Source organism: Tursiops truncatus, chromosome 2 (assembly GCF_011762595.2).
Source record: "Tursiops truncatus isolate mTurTru1 chromosome 2, mTurTru1.mat.Y, whole genome shotgun sequence".
NCBI lineage: Eukaryota > Metazoa > Chordata > Mammalia > Artiodactyla > Delphinidae > Tursiops > Tursiops truncatus.
In genome coordinates, this window is record NC_047035.1 from 43,138,239 (window position 1) to 43,153,092 (window position 14,854).

A 14,854-nucleotide genomic window follows, 5' to 3' on the forward strand; every position below is an offset into this window, starting at 1 on the left:
GCTGCAGGAGTGAACGTGAAAGGGGGAGGATGGGTTCCAGAGGTGTTCAGGGTGGGGAAGCAGTGGAACTTGGGGGTTCGTTAGAATTTTAGGGATGAGAGAAAAGACAATGGTTGAAGCTGACCAGGGTCCTGGCATTTCTGAGGCCCTGTAGATATCTTGGAGTCCAGTATCCCACCTTCCAGAGAAACGGACCCTGTGTTATCCCAGCAGATGCAGCCTGAGAAAAATAATCTACAAGTCTGCAAAAAATGTGTGGGGAAAAAAAATTGTGTAGGCAGCTTTAACTTTCTACAAAATGTGTGTACATATGTGGTCATTCTTTGTAACTTTTAATAGTAGTTTCCAAGTAAAGAACTTTGAATTTAATAAAACTTAATTAAACATTTGGGAAAACCCTCCAAATCCCTTTAGGTGATTATGTTACTTTGGGTATGCCCCACGTATGGTTATTATCTGGGATCTGACTGACTCCCTTTCCTTGTAAAGACTAACATGAGAGTTTCTTATTCTTTGATATGAAGACCAAAACTCAGGATCTTGTTTCTCTCTCTCTCTTTTTTTTTTTTTTTGCGGTACGCGGGCCTCTCACTGTTGTGGCCTCTCCCGTTGCGGAGCACAGGCTCCGGAGGCGCAGGCTCAGCAGCCATGGCTCATGGGCCCAGCTGCTCCAGGGCATGTGGGATCCTCCCGGACCGGGGCACGAACCCATGTCCCCTGCATCGGCAGGTGGACTCCCAACCACTGCGCCACCAGGGAAGCCCCTCTCTTTTTTTTAGGCAATGAAATCATTTATTATTCATAATAACTAATTTTATACACTTATGGAACTGCTTTCTAATCTTTTTTTTCTACTTTTATTGACATATAGTTGACATACAGCTCTGTATATGTTTAAGGTGTACAGTATAATGACCTGACATACATATACTGCCAAATGATTACCCCAAGTTTGGTCCATTTCCTCATATAGTTAACAACTTTTTTTTTGCCTTGGGATGAGAAATTTTAGGCTCTACTCTCTTAGCAACTTTCACGTATACCACACAGCAGGGTTAACTATAGTTATATTATACAATACATCTCCAGTATTTATTTATCTTATAACTGAAATTTGTACCTTTCCACCACCTTTATCCAATTCCCCACCCGCCCCTGCCCTGCTCCCCTAGGATCTTGTTTTTCTTGAAAACAAAACCAAGAAGCTTCTCTCAAGGCTGGACCATGTGAAGATGATGCTGGGATTTGGATATGCAGCCTGAAGAATCTCATGAACAATGCAGGTTCCATGTCCCTTGCTGAGTGTTTCTGTGACCTTTTGACAGTTGTCATGATCATCAAGTAGTATATCTTCTTTAGCATAGGAAAAATAAAGCAAGTTTTTCACGGTTGCTATATTAACACAAGGCTCGGTTCTGGAGGGCTCAAGGCAACAATGTAGAATTGAGGAAGTGCAGAAAAGCATAAGAAGAAAATAATGATCACTCCAGTCTCACCACCAGAGATAACCATTGTTAACATTTTAGTCTATATTTTTCCAATATTTTTTATATGTAGTTATGATATGTTATATAGACATACTTTTATAATTTACATGCTATCTTGTTGCCTCCCTATAGCTACAATTTCTCACGGTTGTTTTAAAAGGACTAAGGACAAAGAAAAGAGCTCGTGAAAATCCTCCAGCTGTAGTTGAAGGAACAAGCTGTTTTTTTTCTCATTAACATTTATTTGGCATGTCATTGTCATTTTGGCATGTCATTGTCTATGTCATGTCATTGTCTATGTCATTGTCAATGACTGCCCAGTTACCTCAAGACACTTCCATATGATATAAATGAAAACATAGTTGAAAGAAGAAAAATCTCCATAAACAAATGCTGGTGGGCAAGTGTCATATTCTTGTGCCCAGAGGGATTAGAGAAGGCTTTTCTCTCTTTGCCTTTGCCACTGAAGCAGAATTGTAAGCTTTTATAATTAGACAGTAAGACCATGAGTGTAGATAATACGTAGTATTGTGAGAAATATTGGGAAAAAAACACACTTATTGATTCAAGGTTCATTCAGGTCAAGTCTTTTGAATTTAATTAGTATTTTTATATCAATTATTATTATAGTGGAAATTATTTCCTTGGGTTTTTCAAAGTGTGTGTGTGTGTGTGTGTGTGAGAGAGAGAGAGAGAGAGAGAGAGAGAGAAAGAGGGAGGGAGGGAGCTCTAAGTGAGCATATCCTTATGTCTAAACTGGGACACATATGAGACTGAGGGGAAACTATTAATAGTTATGATGGGACAACAGACATAAACTGGGCTGGTCCTGGGCAAACTGGGACCTAAGGACATCCTGGAGAGAGTGTATCAGACACCCATGGTACCACTCCAAATCCCAGCTCTTATTCCAGCCACTGCAGCAGCATCAGTTCTGCAGAGATGTCCACCAGTGTGAGCAGGTACAACCTGCCAGCACCTCAGGTTTGCTCTGACGTCATGGAATGGATTACTCTGGGGCCTTGCTTGGCATTCACACGTGTACAGCCTGGAAATGCAGAAAGGCTAACCTGGTAGGTCTTAATCAGTGGGGATGGAAGCCAATGGCTAAATGCTCTCACCATTTGTTGTTCATGTAGCAGGTTCTCAGGTTCATTTCATGAAACTCCTCAGAATCTTCCTTAGGAGGGATCACCCGTTGTCCATTGCAGTGCACCTTGAAAACTCATCCTTGTATTGGCTTTCTTCCTTCCCTGTTTCACTCGATCTGCACGCAATACTTTGTCTCAGGCTCTGCTTTCGGGGAACCCAGGCTGCCATAGTTGGGACAGGAATTTTGAGGCGGGCTCACTGGTCAGAGGTAATAAGGACCCCATTGTTGGTGGGAGGTGAAGTGGTGATACCTGGCCAGCAGTGTCTCAATTATTAAGACCCATGGTGGATTGGGATGGGGTGAAGGCAGAGGCAAAGTATTGAGTTGTGTGGTAGTTGTGGTCCTTAAGCAGTATGGGAGCTCTGGTAACTTTAAGAATTGAGGTGGCTGGGATTTTAGACTACTTTGGAAGCTTTAGAAAAAGAAAATGAAGAAAATGACAGGCTCAGGTCAGTCCATTATCAACACAGGGAATGTTGTGAAAGATTAAGAGATGCCTCTATGGGAGTGTTTCAGGAGTCTCTCACCTGTGTGTTCTGCTGAAATTCTGATAATCAAGGTCACCCTCCAAGCGAGCAACCTAGACCCGCCAAGATGCTGGCCAAGGGTGAGAGAAGTCTGAATGGGTGATGGAGGGGGAAGATGAAGAAGATTATTATGGTCTTGGGATCAGATGCAACAGCAGCAATGTTTTTGCAGAGATTGTGGCTGGTGGCCAGCTTGAAGGGGACTATCTATGACACAGGGAATATAAAAGGAGGGGGGCACAACAAAGTGCAAGAAATGGATGGCGTCAGATACATCCTGGGCAATGCTCCAAATCCTCTTGCTCCTGCCACCATTGTGGTCACCAGTTCTGTGCAGGCTTCAGGCAGCTTTGTGTGGTACAGCCTGACAGAGACCAGCCTCGTGCTGTGAGCCTCTCATTTATCTCATACCAGAGTGTCCTGACACCACACCATGGGAACCAGATCAGCGCTCAGGCATGTGCAACTCACAGGTAGGAGGGAGTTGACATGTGTGAGGCCACCCTTGGCCAGTCAAATGGGGATGGATGGAAAAATGCTTTCCTTTTCCTCTCACAGGCAGACAGTTTGGAGTTGCAATTTATAAGGCTCCTCAGAAATCAGGTGGGAGTGGGAGCTAGTCACCCATAACAGTGGCCAACCTGATGATGCGTCCTGGCTAATCCTTTCCCTCCTTCACTCTTCTATCCTCCACCTATACTCCTGTTCCCTGAGATCACATTTTCAAACTAACTACTTCATCGAGGCCTTTGTCTCAGTTTTTGTTTTGGGGAAAACCCAGATTAAGACAGTGAGAGAGAGGGACTTCCTTGATGGCCCAGTAGTTAAGAATCCGCCTGCCAATGCAGGGGACATGGGTTCGAGCCCTGGTCCAGGAAGATCCCACATGCTGCGGAGCAACTAAGCAACTAAGACCATGCACCACGACTACTGAGCCTGCGTGCCACAACTACTGAAGCCCACGCGCCCTAGAGCCCGTGCTCCACAACAAGAGAAGCCACCAAAATGAGAAGTCACCACACTAGAGAAAGCCTGCGTGCAGCAACAAAGACCCAAAGCAGCCAAAAATAAATAAATTTATTAAAAAAAAAAAGACAGTGAGAGAGAGAGTAGACGAGTTGGGGGTACAAAGCAAGAAAACACACTGTGATCTGGTATTAAACTGCAGGAGTATTTCAGGACATCAGAACCCAATTTAGTATTATGATATCCCTAATAATGAAGATGACATATTTAGGCCACATGCATCCTTGTCAGAAACTCTGTAACCAGAGGATATAGTGATTTTAGAGCTGGAAGAGTCCTTGAATCTCATTTTTTAGCTTAACTCCTTTATTTTAAAGAAAAGGAAGTTTATTTAGGGTGTGGGTATATTCCAGTACATCTGATAAAGGGGATTTTACAGTATGTCAAATTATCTAATACTAACCAAAATAATGATGAGTATTCCCCAAAGTGTAAAATTATGTACCTAAGAGTCTTGAAGACAAAGGAACAGTAAAAACAGGGTCAGGATAAGCTTCAATGAAGGCCATGTTCAAAAAGTACAGAAGGCGGGGATATTTGAGAGAGAACAAACCTTTCCAGTAGAGAGAACTCCCTTGGACTTGTTAAAGTTTTGGCCTTGAAAGAAGGGAACTAAGGCATTCTGCATGCCAAGTGTTTGACACAGTCATGTGAGTTGGGCATTATTATCTCCATTTTATACAGCAGGAAGCTGAGACTCAGAGAGGTTAAGTGACTTTGTAAGATGAGTTGTAATACAAATACTTTTGATTGTATTCCTTCCATTCATATCTCCTCTGACAGAGGACAGACCCAATTTCCTCTGTCCTCAGCTGTTCTCGAGTTTATAGGCAGCCTTGTGAGGGCTCTAAGCAGAGTCCATCAGAGGTAGGAAGAGACCACTGATTATTTCTTTTGGTCTCTACACCCCAAAGCGCCTATGAAAGGAATAATTCAATTTTACATTCAAGGCCAATTTAACATGCCTAGTTTCTACCTTTTTCTTCCCATTCCCGGCTAAAAGTTTTTACTAGATCGCTGGTGATAACTTGAGAATAATTTCATTGGAATGGAAAGGATAGTTCCTACCTAGAGTAAAAAGCAAGTTTTTGGCAGGCAAGGTAGTTGTATGAGTCAAAGTCAATGAATATATTTTTACCAATAGTGGCAAATTAAAAAAAATAGCATTCTTAGTGCTTTTGATACGGGATTCATTCATCCATGAATGAATGAAATACATTTTCATTCATTCATTCAAAAATGAAAATGAGGGCTTCCCTGGTGGTGCAGTGGTTGAGAGTCCATCTGCCGATGCGGGGGACACGGGTTCGTGCCCCGGTCCAGGAAGATCCCACATGCCGTGGAGCAGCTGGGCCCGTGAGCCATGGCCGCTGAGCCTGCGCGTCCGGAGCCTGTGCTCCGCAATGGGAGAGACCATAACAGTGAGAGGCCTGCGTACCGCAAAAAAAAAAAAAAAAAAAAAGAAATACACTTTCACTTTTTTTGAGTGCCTAGAACTATGCTGTTTACTATGTTTAGGAGTAGCCACACATGGCTATTTAAATTTAAATTAATAAAAATTAAATTAAAATTCAGTTTCTCAGGCATACTAGCCTTATTCAAGTGCCCAAGTAGCCACATGTATCTAGTGGCTACCGTATTGGCCAGAGTGGATGTAGAACATTTTCATCATCACAGAACGTTCTATTGGACAGTTCTGGCCATGCTGGCCACAGTAAGATAAATTCTGGGGATACAGCAAATCGAATAGATATGGTCCCTACTTCATGAGCTCCCACTTTAGGGAAGAGGTAGATTAAAATATGCAAATAAAATAATAATATATGGTAATAATGCCCTTATTTTGTAGAGTGCTGTCACCTGAGAGATGTGAAGAAGCCACTGGGAAGAGCAATCATGGCAGAGGGAAGAGGGGCAAACAGCTTAAGAACTTTGCATGTTTCAGGGAAGGGGAGTAAAGAGAGTGTGAGGGCTTTGGACATCTGGCAAGAAAACTGGCCATCAAATGATGTCATACAAGGAAGTTTGTGAGAGAGGAACGTCATAACAATATTTGAGAACAATAGTTATTTTTTTAAAGTTAAAAAATTTTAAATTGAAGTATAGTTGATTTACAATGTTGTGTTAATTACTGCTGTACAACAAAGTGATTCAGTTATATATATATATACATTCTTTTCTAAATATTCTTTTTCATTATGGTTTATCATAGGATATTGAATATAGTTCTCTGTGCTACACAGTAGGACCTTGTTGTTTATCTATTCCATATGTAAAAGCTTACATCTGCTAACTCCAACCTACCACTCCCCCCTCCCCCAACACCCTCCCCCTTGGCAACCACCAGTAGAGAACAATAGTTCTTTTTTTTAATAATTGACAAATAACATTGTATTAGTTTTAGCTGTACAACGTAATGATTTGCAATATGTACATATTGCAAAATGATCACGACAATAAGTTTGGTTAATAACCATCACCACACATAGTTACAATTTTTTCTTGTGATAAGAACTTTTCAGATCTACTCTCTTAGCAACTTTCAAATACACAATGTAGTATTGTTATCGGCAGGACTTATAACTGGAAGGTAGGGAACAATAGTTCTTAATCTATGCTTGAGAATCACCTGAGGGCTTCTTAAATCACAGACAGCTGAGTCCCACCCCCTGAGTTTCAGATTCAGTAGGTCTGCTGGGGCCTGAGCCTCTGCACTTCTAACAAGTTTCCAGGTGATGCTGATTCTGTTGGTCTGGGGCCTGCAGTTTGAGACTCACTGATTTAGTAGATGAAGACGTGAAAGCTCAGAAAGATGGGGTGGCTAGCCTGAGCCCCCCAGCCAGTTGGTGACCAGAGAGAAGAGGCAGTGGAGGGAAGAGAGAAGAGGCGAGAGAGTGGAAAGTTTGAGATAGTTCTCAAACACATGTCTTGTCTGCTTGCAGTGGGAGGGGACAGACAGAAGCTGCACTCAGCAATTTTGACATGGTTGTAACGACAGGCAAGCAGGAGCTCACCTTGGCGTAGTCTATAAGGATATTTCTTTCAATATGGCTCATTTCAAAGGAGCTTCTTTTCCTCCAGATTTATTAATCAAGAACAGGATGCTGAGGTAAGTATATGCTTGACTCAGCTGATTTTAGACCTCTACATGTTTCTTTAAAATTATCGTGTAGAAAATGCCAACCTCTATTTCATGCCTAAGTCACATGCCTTAGAAGTGGTCAGTCACGGATCAGTTTCAGATACTATAAAATATTCCATCACTTTCAAATATGACTGTTCCCCTCTCCCCCGACCCTCTTCCTGACTAGAAGACAAGACCATTAGCTGTAAAGGCCACAGGCTTGGGAGAAAAACATCACGATAACAACACTTCATATTTGAATAGCTACCTGGAGTTTAGCATTGTGTTTCTAAACTTGGCTGGAGCTAACCCGCCCCAGCCCTATCCTCGGAGGTTCTGCTTTAATGGGTCTGGGTTAGGTGCTGTCCACCAGTATCTTTAAAACGTTCTTGAAGATTCCACAGTGCATCCAGGGCTAGGAATCTATGGTCCAGAAAAATGCTTTTACATCAGATGGTAGAAAGTTGATTTAACACAAGAGTTCTCGAACTTGAGCCTGTATCAGAATCACCAGGGGACTTCTTAAAGCACAAGGCCCCCACTCCCAGACTTTCTCATTCAGTAGGTCTGGGTGGGGTCTGAGTATTTGCATGTCTAACAGGTTTCCGGGTGATGCTGCTGGTCCAGGAACCTCACTCTGAGAACCACTGCTTTAGTAGATGGTTCTCAAATTTAGTAGGAATGAAAGCTCAGGAAGATGACATCACTGGCCTGATTACACCCAGTTAGTGGAAAGGAGAGGCCCCCCCAAAAGTCTTTAGGCTGAATTCTGGGCCCTTTACACCCTACGGTGCTTTGTGCCTTTAGATGCTTCACGATTGACTCTCTTTGCTGGAAGTGAAACCATATGTATCTTTCCCCCAGACTTCTTGTCTGCACAGTGCAGGTGAGGCAGCTTCTAGCTGCATTATGGAGGTGACCATCTACCTTGATGTGTGACACAGTGACTATTGAGTTAGCAGCTGTTCCCAGAATTTTTCTTATGCAGGGAGAGAGAGCTTTGTTAAAGGAAATGCGTTGAAAATCTACTCTCTGTTGAAGCGGGTGCAGGCGCCAAAGCAGCAAAGAAGAAAACCAAACTGCCCTGCTTTTTAGTCTTGAAAAGATGAGGAAAAGGCAGTGAGAAGAGGGCAAGACAGTAGACAGTTGGGTTCCGTGTGGGGAGAAGCAGCCAGTGACAAATCCATGGCGGGAGAGTGTCCAAAGGTCTTTTAAATGCAAGCATGTTTAACGCTTAGTTGCAGTTGTTTGTTATTTCAGTGGAAAGTCTATTAAACATACACATGCCTTTTGAAAAGTGTTTGTGAAAATCAAACCCAGGACTAAGTGTGCTACCGAAATCTCGGACCCTGTACAACGGCACCAGATCAAAGTCACGGAGACAAGAGTGGCTTTATCTCTTTGACAAGCAAAGGAGGCCACGGCAGGCTAGTGCCCTCAAGACTGTGTCCTCCCTGAAAGGGTTCAGTGAGTAAAACTTATAGTGTTACAAGCTCAAAACAGGGTTCTTGATAAGGATCGGGGCAGGAGTGGGGTCTACATTCTTCTCTGCTCCTGGAACATTCCAAAACCATCAAGGCTGGTGTTGGGAGGTCCAGAGATGGGCTCTGGTGGTCTCCGGGGTTATCGTACTGTGATCTTCTCTGTGGAATGAACAGTGCTTACAAAGAAAAGGAGTGTTAGGGAGTGATTCAAAGGGGAAAAACACCAGGTGCCTGACATAGCTTTAACTAACAAGTGATTTACTTTAAGCAATAAGGTGCAAAGGAATCATTAATGAAAGAAAAGAAAAACATATGGAAAGAAGACGTGCCAGTGAAGCATAAGGTGATGGAGACCGAGCTGGTCCGGCCAGTTTTAGCTACAACAAGTTTCATGTTTAGGTTAGCGCGACCCAGAACACCAACTGGGCTCTATGATGGAGCGTGGAAGCATAAAGTGAGTTATTTCAGCTGCAGGCAGAGTTCAGAGCTAGGGAGACAATGGGACTCACCAGAGCCTTGGAGGTGATTTGGACTTGACTTCCACAGGGTGTGGAACAGGGGGAGGACCGCAGAGGGGCAGGTGGTATGCTGTAACTCACCCAGCTCCCACAGGGGTGATCGAGTTTGGCTAACGGCTGGGTGACAAGTGGGAGGATGGGCCTGGCCTGGGTGAGAGAAAGGCTTCCGCTGTTAGGTTCTTAGGCCTCTGGACAGGTCATTCTCAGTGGCCCTGACCATTCTGAGAAATTGGGGTGACCTTGACAGTCTGGGGAGAAAGCAAGGCCCAGTACATAGCTCTGACTATGAACCATATTTGTCTAAATGGCAGCATCTGGCAAAGGACAAAGGATTTGAAATCAGGATCTGGACTCTCTTTCTCCTGTCATTGGTAGCCTTATTTGGTGCTTTCACCAATGTAGATAGTGATTTACCATGTGGGTTCTGGAGTCAGACTGCCAGGATTCCTAATCCCAGCTTTACCATATTGAGCTGTGCTAACTTGAGCAAGAAATTCAGTGTCTGCCTCAGCTAGGGCCCTGGCAGGAAGGAGCTGGTACACTCAAAGAACTGCACTGAAGAGAGTTTAACAAAGAGAGCCACCCTCCCCTCTGCCCCTCCACCGACCCCAGGTTGAGGAAGGTTCAGGTAACCAGGGATGGATGGTGAAGCCCCCAGGGGCTAACAGCAGGGGGAGCCACGGTCAACTTCCTGCCAGAAGAGAGAAGAGAAAGGAACAGAGTTACCTGAACCTGGGGGGGCCATAGTAGGGTGGGGCCCACACCACCGGACCAGAGCTGTGGTCCAGGGGCCACTGTCAAAGCTAGTCCAGCAGGAATGAGGAGGGGGGATAAATGCCCATACCTCCCTTCTGCTGGTTTCCTGTCTCAGTTCAGTGCCTGCCATTGGTCCAACTCAACTGGAACCACAGGGGAAAAAGGCCCTGTTGATGCAGTCACAGAGGCCAGACAAATCAGTGCAGAGCAGGGAGCAGAACAGGCATGGAGAGTCCAAAAGTATTACTGGTCCAGCTTCAGTAAGCCTTAATGTTCTCATCTGTAGAATGGGGATGCTAATAGTAAGGACACTTACCTCACAGGGTCATCGTAAATATTACATGAGATGGTACATGTAGGGCTTGTGTTACTGAACACAAATTCATGTGCCCAGTGCACATGAGGCCAAAAAATACTGAAACGTTGGAGTTTGGAGCAGAGAAAGGTTTATTACAGGGCCATGCAAGGAGAACGGGTGGCTCATGCCCCCCAAACCCCAAACTCTTCGAAGGGTTTCAGCAAAGCATTTTGAAAGGCGAGGTGAGGGAGGGAGGTCGCAGGGTATGTGATCAGCACGTGCACACGTCTCTGATTGGCTGGTGTTGAGGTAACAGGGTGGTTCACATGATCAATCCTTAGGCCCCAGATGCTCATGATCATCAAGTAGTTAATTTCTTCCATTTGATGGTGTTTTTTAGCATCTGAAAAACTCAGGAAATATGCATGAGATACTCTTATCTAGGTGCTTCAGAGAGGAATTACAGCAGAGGATATGGGGTGGGATCTGTCCCAGGAAGGTCCCATAGGTTCCTGCTTAGTTAAACTCGGAGCATGGTGTCTGGCCCACAGCACATGCTCCACTGTTGTTAGCTATTGTTATTATTCCATTAAAGGTAACCGCTTAGGCTGCAAGGAAGGGACACTGCTTTTGGGGACTGTAATCCTCATTCCAAGAGCCTTCACCCTCTAGGTCAAGAAGGCTCCTGGTTGCAGAATCATCTAGGTAGGCTTCTGTCAGACAACAGGTAGCCGCTTAGTCACTGTTGGTGAGTAATGCGCTGAGTCAGAGGAGTGGCAGCAGCCCTCTCCCTCACCCTCCTTTCATCCTTGCTGACATTCAATATGTCAAGCTAGATGAAGGCTTAGCCTGTCTGGTGGATGTGACCAGCTTTATTTATAGACTTGAGCTCTCTGGGGTGAGCAGTCCCAGGGGTGGGGATAGACAATCACTTTGCTTCCCCAAGGAAGGATGAAGTGGTGTGTTCATGGAGAGTCTGGGACTGGCCAAAACTGCAGATTCAGGTGGCTATGGCTTGGGGCTGCCCAGCACGTTTGTCTCATGGACAAACATAAGACAAACTGTGGGTCTGTGGAATCTTCCTCCACCCCCGCCACCAGCAGACCCAGAACCTCACCCGTCCAATCACAGTACCTTATTCTTTTGGTCCTGAACTGATTCAGGGACCCAGAGATGACAGTTTCCACATTAAAAAAAAAAAATTATTTATTTAGGCTGCGCCGGGTCTTAGTTGCAGCATGCGGGCTCTTAGGTGTGGCATGCATGTGGGATCTAGCTCCCCAACCAGGGATCGAACCCAGGCCCCCTGCATTGGGAGCATGGATTCTTACCCACTAGACCACCAGAGAAGTTCTAACAGTTTTCTCTTTAAAGAAAGGAGATGTACAACAATCATCTCTTGGTTCCTTTCAGATTTAGAATAAACAATTAAAAAAGAAAACTTTAAACATGCCGGTGATTGACCACAGGTCATTTATTTCCCTCAAGGCATATAAGTATGTTGGTTATGAGTGCAGGTTTTGGAGTCCAAAGGCCTGGTTCCCAGTACTGAATGTGACCCTGGGCAAATTTCTTAATCTAAGCTTCTCTTTCCTCATCTGCAAAGTGGGGATAATTATTGTCCCTTCTTCCCAGAGCTCATCAGTTGGTAGTTGTGTAGGAGTTGGAGCAGATGAAGCAGGGAGGATATGACATCCTAGGGAGCCAGTAAATAAGACCATGTAAGGAATTGCTTATCATGGTCCCTGGTACACAGTAAGTACTTAAAAATGTTAGCTATTACTTATTATCTCTATTTTTGAAGAATCTAAAGTACATAGATGTCTATGAAGTGCACAAACCCTTTCCGAGCCCACAAATTCTACTTGGGTTTACATGGAAAAGGTCACCGAAATTTCAGCTACTGTCTTCACCCTCAAAATAGAATCAAGGCCAGCGTTCCGATAGTGACTAGAGTTTGACTCAAGATGTAGCATGAATCAAGAAATAGATTTGTCAATGTCAGTAAGATTCAGCCAGAGAAGGCTTTGACTGATCAACCTTGTCTCCCAATGTAAGATGAAGTCACTCTGGCTCTGCCTGGGTCCTGGAAGGAAATAGGTCACTGAGGGTTCAGTCCTTCCTGGCTGATGTGATGGCCCGAGAGAGACAGGAAGCTGGTTCGGCTTTGGTGGGCAGGAGTGGGTGGGTCTGTGTCTGGTCGCATACCGGGGATGCTCTGGTTGTGTTCCTATCACACTGCCAGGGTGTCTCCCCAAGGCCCAGCCCTACCCTCTGGCTCTCACTTGGCTGGGAAATATGCTCCTGCAGCTGAGCTCCTACCCAGGAGGAGCCAGGAGCCTCTGCTGTAAGGCCTGTGACCGCTGCATTCAGTTGAATTATTCTTAATGTTATAGCTGCTATAATAGGAAGAAAGGAAATAGAGAAAGCCACCTTCACCCTCCCCTCACTCCTATAATCTGAATATTTCACTTTTCTTGTTCCCTTCTGGTTCTTGCTCCTATGACTAGATGGTTTTTATATAGCTGAAACCATGGCAAGAAATTCCATTTTGAATTCTTGCTTCATTACATTTTGGAAATAACGCTTGTAGACTTTTAATTCCCCACGTCAAGAAAAATTGGTAAGTCCTCTGCTAGACCCCCACCCTCTCTCATCTCCGTTATCAGAAAAGTTGAAAAGAAACCTGTATATTTCTAGGGTCAGGTGTTTCACTGATTGGCATTTCTCTCATTTGTTTTGTTTTATGTATAAACTTTAATTTTACTCTCTTCTACTCAGTCTTCTTGCTCTTTGCCTTTCCCAGAAATAGGGCCCAGAAGCTTCTGATCTAAATATCAGATCCTTGGATAAACAACAAGGTCCTATGGTATAGCACAGGGAACTACATTCAATATCCTGTGATAAACCATAATGGAGAAGAATATGAAAAATCATATATATGTATAACTGAATCACTTTGCTGTAGAGCAGAAATTAGGAAATTTAATTAAATTGCAAATAACTATACTTCAGTAAAATAAGTTTTAAAAAAATCAGATCCTGTCATCTCTTTAAAATCAAGCTCTCCTGGGAATCTTTTCTCTCATACTGTGTCTCCCAGCCTGACTCTCCCACCGAGAAGTGACAAATCTTGTAACCCCCTTCTGGATCTGGAAATCAGGGCCACCCTGCAGCTGGGGCAGTGGTTCCAGCAGTAGGAATCGTGCCCACCAGAGAGCTACCTGCCTGGGGGGTTGCTGGGTCCCCTGAGAAAGGAGAGGGGACCCTGGGGTGAAAGGTCCCAGATAGGGATAGGCTCTTGGACAAAGGCAGGAAGGCGAAGGCCTCCTATTTCCTCAGAGGAGAGGAAGACAGTTCCAGGAAGGTAGGGAATCACCCTGCCACCCGGATGAACTAGGCTAAGCTTCTGGGCTCAGAATGAAGCTCACCAAAGCAGACAAAGTGTGCACCCCAAAGCGGTGTCCCATACATTGTCCCTCCTAGCGTCCCCACAGAGGTGGTTATAAACCTCACACTTCAAAGGGACTCTTTTAGTCAAGGATGAATGTCTGTCGGTTTGTCTGAGACATTCCCAGTTTACGCCTGTTGCCCTGGCATACTAATTAATAGTGCCCCCTCCCCCTCAAAAGCATAAATAATTTGGCACAAATGATATGGTCACCCTAGTTTTTGAGGACCCCAATAAGATTCTAGGACATCTAAAATTGACTGAGAGAATTGTCACATTTGGTGGGAAAAAGCCTGTCAAGGGGAGAAATATCTGTGAGCGTGAAGATCAGAGGCAGTGGCAAAGAGGTGGCAGCCACAGTGATGCCGAGACAGGAAGACTCCTGTCCCTCCCCTCCCAATCCTGGGAGCAGCAGGGCCACAGCAATGCAGGCAATGGAGTTGTTGAACAGCGCTGGGATGAAGGTTGGCACTCATCTATTTCCCACAAATGGAGAGAGAGAGAGAAAGGGCTGGTTGAGTTAACGTTCTAAAAAGACTTGTTGGGGTGAGGATCACACATCTCTGGGGTGGTACCCACTGCTTTGACTTTTCCAGTAACCACTGTGTCCTCCAGAAACAAGGGAATCATTCAAATGAGAAAGCAGGCTGCATCGAGTCCTAGCACCATGTCCTTCCCACTACAGACAATTCTCTCTCACGATCTGGCTAGCTCCATCTGCCCTCTGCTTCTGTTCACATCCCTCCCCTTGGCTCTCATTGGCTTTTCTGAGTCAGAGGCTACTTGGAACAGTCCTTGCCCAAAACAAAAATGCTGGTTCGTCAGGAAAGTTGGGAAGCTGAGTAGCTGTAGACCCAGCTGGTGCCTGGAAGCCCTTTGAGCAGCGTCCGGCTCTGTTTTTGCTGAGCATCAACTTCCCAGGAGGCAACACCTATCATTTTTTTACCCTCACAAAATCATCAGAACAACATTTAGCGGCTGCTGGCTGGAGTGGGGCTCTGGAAGCCATTTTCTCAGGCGCCCCATGCTT